The following is a 6,407-nucleotide window of genomic DNA, read 5'->3' on the forward strand; positions in this document are numbered from 1 at the left end:
AAGCCAGTGGGAGGGAGAAGGGAGGATGGCTTCCTGATTCCCAGCCAGGCAAACAGGCGCATAATAGGACCACTCACCAAGTCCAAGGAAGCGGAAGGGGAGGAGCAGGTCTGCGGGGAAGTGGCGGGAACTGGGGAGAAAGGTACAAGCACAGGCTTTTCCACCTGTTCTGAATTTCTGTAGCACAGACAGCTGGAGAAGCCAATTTTAAAGATCACCTGCTTTCCATTATGGAGTCAGAGTCTCCTTTTTATTATCATCTCTCTTCTCAGATTCAATGACAGCCTGTTATTGGATTTTTAACCTGACAAAATTGATGTTGAAGAGGAGGAATGTATTATTTGAGGCCTCAGGTGACATCAACTTTGCTGGTTCTCAGTGATCCACATTCTGTGTTGGGCCCTACATAGATGAAGATCTGGGGGATCCTAGATGAGGCCTAGGGACTCGGGGCGGGGAGAGGGCAATGAGGAGAGTACTCAGGACCCCCCTTCTGCCTTTCCTCACTTTGCGCTGAGGACTAAAGGTTGTTTGTCCCGCTCAGGGAGAGATCTAAGAATAAACAGTCCTGGGAGAGAGGCCTGGCAGGCAGCTCTACCTCAGCAGCTAGTTCAGAGGGAGGAGAGCAGGGGTCTGATTTGGGAGTGCACAAGGTCAAGAAGACAGGACTCCTGGGTAGATAACAGCTGTAAGAGCCCCGTGCCTTCCTGTGTACTGCCCCTCCCCCATCGTGTACACTGCCCCTCCCCCTCGTGTGCACTACCCCTCCCCTGTGTGCACTGCCCCCACTTCCTGTGTACTGCCCCTGCCCCTCCCCCCCAGTGCATTCCTTACCCCGCTTTGCTTGGCACACTCCTACTCTTGCTTCAAGACCCAACTCAAAGAATGTCTCGTTTTCTTAACATCTTCCTCTTACTTGTCCAGGAAGCACTCTCTTCCCAACTCTATTATGGCATTTATCACACGGTATTAGATTTTCAAAAGGATTTCTGGCAGGACAGCCGAGTGGTTAAGAGCACAGACACCAGAGCTAAAACTGCCTGGATCCAAATCCGGGTTCTGCCAGTATCATCTGTGACCTGGGACAAGGGATTAAACCTCCAAGATTCTTCCTTTCTTCACCTATAAAATCGGACAATAGTACATGCCTCTTGTAAGGATTAGATGTGCTTAAAAGGGTGTCTGACAGGTAGTAAGCACTGTGTAAGAGCGAGCTCTCGTTAACATTATTCCCCCTCTGGGCTACTAACTCCCCAACAAGTCAAGCCTGGGTTTGATTTGACCCGTGACCTCCAGACGTGACGTACTGACCGCATAAATCTTTGTACTTGGTCAGTGACCAATGGCCACAACTGCCGGGCTCACAGCCCACTCACTTCTGCCCCAGGACTGAATTTCCACTCCTCCCAGGAAGCCCTCCTGCTGCGCCAGGCACCCCCCACCCCGGCCTGTCTCTTTCCTTCTCTCCAGGCTCTACCTACACACCGCCTTTGAGTTCCTCTTATTAAAATACCGATTTCAGTAAGTCACCTCCCAGGCCCAAAGACCTGACAGAAGCTCTTGGTCTCTTCATGGTAGTGCCAGGACCACCTCTGCTGGCTGGCTGGCTGATCCTCCATGTGTCATTCATTTGGCACCAACCCTACAGCTAAATAAATCCCACACTAAAATAACCCCAGAAAGCCAAGGACAACACTTTTTTTTTTTAATTTACACAGAAACACATGAATAAATTCTCATTGCAGAAAAAGAAAAAGAAGACAAAAGGGAAAACGAACTATAGAAATATAGAAAATACAAAGCAAAAGCTCCCCACATCCAGTCATACTCCCCCCGGAAACCAGCACTGTCATCAGTTCACTGTCTCCTTCCAGACCTTTCTATGCCCTCTTTAGCACGTAAAGAAATAGGAGTTTTGTTTTGCGTGGTTCTTTTTACAAAAATGGGATTGTTTGGGGGTTTCTGCATTGCATCTTGCTTTTTCCATATAGCAGTTTGTCTTCGAGACCTTTTCCAAGTTGCAGAGTATTTTGTAGGAGGCCTTTACATACTTCATTTTCCTGTTGATAGACATTGAGGTTGTTTCCAAAATAAATGATGGTTTCATTTTAGCACATCTTCCATCACATGAAATTATCATTTTAAAATTATGAATTAGTATCAAAATAAGAAATAAAAACATGAATTCTGGATTTTTTGGTATTCCAATTTCTTTTGTTTTTATAGCTACATACAATAATCATAAAATTTTTTTCCTAGATTGTTTCTATAAAGTAGCATTATAATAAAAATAATTTAAGAGAAAAAGTAGAGGGTCTATACTTTGCATTTCTTTTTACATACAAGCTTTTGATCTTGGACAAGTGTATTAGTTAAATATTGCTGTGTAACAAATTACCCCCAAACTTAGGGGCTTAAAACAGCAAACATGTATTATCTCACAGTTTCTGTGTGTCACCACAGCTGGGTCCTCTGGCTCAGGGTCTCACAAGGGCAATCAAACTGTCAGCCAGGCCTGGGGTCTTGGCTGGATGTTGGCCAGAGACATCAGTTCCCTGCCATGTGGGCCTTTTCACAGGGCTGCTCACAGTGAGGCAGCCAGCTTCACCCTCTGAGGGCTGAGAGAGGGACAGGCAGAGAGAGAGCTAGTCTTAGTCTTATTGTAACCTGATCTGGAAAGTGACATTCTATCTCTGTGGCTGTATTCAGTTCATTTAAGGGAGTCAGTCCAGCTGTCACACAGGGAGCAGAGACTGGGGGCAGGGATCCTCGCAGCCATCTTAGAGGCTACTTACTACAGCTAACTTGGCCTGTCCCTCAGTTTTGTCATCTGTAAAGATTTACCTTATAAGAGACATTGTGAGGACTAAAAGAATTAAAATATGTAAAGTGCTTAGAAGAGTACCTGGCACAGAGGGAGCACTAGAGAAATAGTCGCTAAGTGCAGATACAAAAATAACACAAATGTATATACCTATTCCGTGCGATACAGTCCTATCTCCATGGTGATTATTCAAGAAACACTTGCTTACATGACCCATAGTTATTCAAAGGAAGTTTGAGCATGTGGAAATCACCCCTGAAACGAAAGTACGTGGTAAAGGTAAAAGTTCCTACCATAATTACCAGGGGCCCCCACAGTCGCTTCTAAATTTCCCACAAGCTTTCCCCATATCAGAATTTCCACGCAGCAAGCTTCAGTGCGCTCCTGAGTCATGTCCAAATCTAAAGAGAAAAAGCTGACCACACTCTGCTCTGAAAATGCACACCACTCGCCTGATTGCAGAAGTTGCCCAACGTGCAAAACCACACAATCTGCAAGTTACAGAAAGGGCGAGAGCGTGTCTGCCTGGCTGGGACGTTCTGCATCATGCTCAGCAGTTCAGGTGAGAGGAGGGGCTCACCTGTGGGCTGTGTGACAAGACTCACCCTGACATTTTAAGGAAAGAAAGGTTACTCAATCCACCCCACTAAGTCTTCAAAGGGTAGTACAGAGGGGGAGATGGGTTAAGGAGAGGAGTCCTGCTTTGCACGTGTCCTTCTTGTGCCATCTGTGGGTGGGGGGAGGAGGCCCACCTGTCATGCAGCAGATGCGGTAAATGAGTCACGAATCAGGAGAAACACAGGCTGGACCCCGCCCCCCTCCCCAGGCAACAAAGTCACCCATTAAACACAAGCCCAGCCACAGCAGCCACTCCCAAGGGCAAATAAACCTCGCACAACTCTGCACCCATGCCCCTGACAGAGATGCTCCGGCTGACGTGCCCAAGGTGCAAACAGCCGCCTTTCTCTGATGCAAAAGCCCCAGGGAGGAGGAAGGACTGGAAAGGCCAGCCCGGCAGCCTGGAGAGGTCACCAGCAGGTCTGTCCACCTACCTTCAGCAGCTGCCCAGAGGAGTGTTGGTTTTTTAAATTATCCCGGTCGACTTAATCAGGAGTGCAATGATGTGGAGGAGGAAGCCAGGAGAAATTTCTCCACACCACGGGGGGCATTTGCCAAGGTAAGAGTGGATGGCTTAGTTGTATTTTTAGAAAAAAACAAATTCTCTCCACAGAGGATTGCTTTTCCTGGTCTTTGTTTCAACACATCTGAAACCAAATTGCTCTTTGAACAACCAAGGCCCAGCTGGTGGGGAACACTGAACGCTCATGTCAACAGGGCAAGGGTGGGGGCCGGCTTCTCCAGTGAGAGCTAGTAAGCCCTGGGAACACGAGGGGCACCTGCACTGAGAGGCCAGAGGTGGAGGGAAAGAAAATCAATTCTGGTAATTAATTCCACTTGCTTGGGTTTTAAATTAAAAGTGGAAAATGTTATCTCCAATAAAAGTGAAACTGTGGGTGATTTTTTTCTGTTGTCACTATCATGTTCTTAAAGCTAGAAAAAGGTAAAAATGGAATAAATAGAATATGACTTAATTATTTTCCTCTCCAGACCAGCTAAGGAAAGAATTAACGTGAAGTTGTCCACAAAATTCAGTGCTTGCTTACAGGCTGTGCAACTGTGTTCTGACTGTGGAGGGCACTAATCTTGAAGCCTTAACCAGCCTGTAAGGTGCGGTCAGGCCTGACTGAAAGGGATAGAGACTAGGAGTTGAAGGAGGGTGCGGAGCATTTTCCAACATTATCAGCTGTGTAATCTTGAGCAAATTAATCTCCCTGTGTCTTAGTTTCCTCAACTACAATATGGAGATGATAACAATAATATCCATCCTGTAAGCTTGTTGCAAAGTGCTTAGAACCACCCACACCCGGCACAGAGTGAACACTCAATAAATATTAGTTAGCATTTTGTATTCCTCCAGAGCACCCTTCTAAAAACTCAGATTCAGCCATGCCACAGCGCTTTTCAAAAACCTACAGTGGGGAACCCTTGTCATTGAGGTAACAATCTTATCAGTCCAATTGAGGCTCCCATGTGCCCCCCACCCCCCAAGTCCCAGCGCACCCGGATGCCTTCTCTCACCGTGCTTTCTCTCCTGCTACAACGTCACCTCCCCCCCCCCCCCCCATGCATCTGAAATCCTCTCCCGTGAGTGTCTGGACATGACGCTGCTCCCTTACGAGAACGGAAACTGCAGCAGAACCATTCTCAGACCCAAACAGCGGCTGGTGCAGAACAAATGCTGGGGAAACATGTCCCGATTGATGGAATGACGTCACCTCTATTAATTATTTTCAAGATTTAGATCAAATTCCACCAATTCCATGCATGTAGTCTTTCCAGATAACATTTATAAGATTAAACTTGATTTCTTCTGGGCTCTAAGAGCATATTTCTTGGACAGATTTTATTCACTAATACTCATTAATATTAAACATTCACTAATAATATTTCTTAAAAATAACAGCTAACGTTTAAGCAGTGCTTATGATGAGCCAGGTTCTCGGCATTTATCAAACCCATTTAATGCTCACTACCCACCTATAAAAATAGGTAGTTTTTATCCCACCCTTACAGATGCGCAAACTGAGGCGCAGAGAAATTAACGAAGTTGCCCAAAGTCACAGAGATGGTAAGCGGAGGGCACCGTTCTTCACCCAGTCCCGACTGTTCCCTTCCACCGTCTCTCCTACAAAGTATCATCCGATTCCCTCTAGGTACCCCCTTCCCCAATTCCAGTGTCAGTGGCTCAAAGTATGTAGAAAAGCAATTTAACTGGCAGCACACAGTACACATTAAATAAACATGTGGTTCGCTCTGGGCTGTCACCCCCCTCGGGCGTCCGCTAGGGTGCAGGGCGAGCGCCGACACCTCGCATCAAAGCCTCGGACTTCGGCGGTATCTCAAAGGCGAGGACGCAGCCCGTTGTGCTGGAGAGTCATCCACTGTCTTCCCGGGCCTCACGACCCAGCCCACGTTTCTGGCATTCCTAGGTGATCTCGCACGCTCCTTTTGGCAGACGCTGTCCGTGAACTCCCTCCCGGGCCTGCTCTGCAAGTCAGAGGCGCTCAACTCAACGAAGCCTTCGGCAGGTCCGCTGAAAAAGGAATCAAGCGTTTGCCCCCTCCCGCCCTGGGGAGCAGGACCAAGGGGTGGCCTGAACCCACCCTGAACAGCGCGACACACGGTCCCGTGCCCGCTCCGCCCACAGCCCCGCGTCCTGACGCCGCGTCCCAGACCACGAGCCGCTGGCCGGTGACTCACCCCAGGCGGAGACCTCGGGCTCTTTCCGACCCGTCGGGGCGCCCGCGTCCCGCCCCGCCCCCGTGCCAGTCCCCGCCCCGCCCGAAGTCGCCCTTGTGGTTGGCGCCCGGGGCCGCGTCGGCGTGGCTCCTGGGGTGTGGCCGGGGACTCGGGCGACGCCTCCGCGAGGGGCGGCCCCGCCCCGCCCCGGAAAAGCCGCCCGCGCGCCCGCGCCCACCGGGCATGCTCACTGGCGCGGCCGGCCGGGCCCGAGGCAGCGCCG

The sequence above is a fragment of the Diceros bicornis genome, chromosome 2, assembly GCF_020826845.1.
Source record: "Diceros bicornis minor isolate mBicDic1 chromosome 2, mDicBic1.mat.cur, whole genome shotgun sequence".
NCBI classification, from domain to species: domain Eukaryota; kingdom Metazoa; phylum Chordata; class Mammalia; order Perissodactyla; family Rhinocerotidae; genus Diceros; species Diceros bicornis.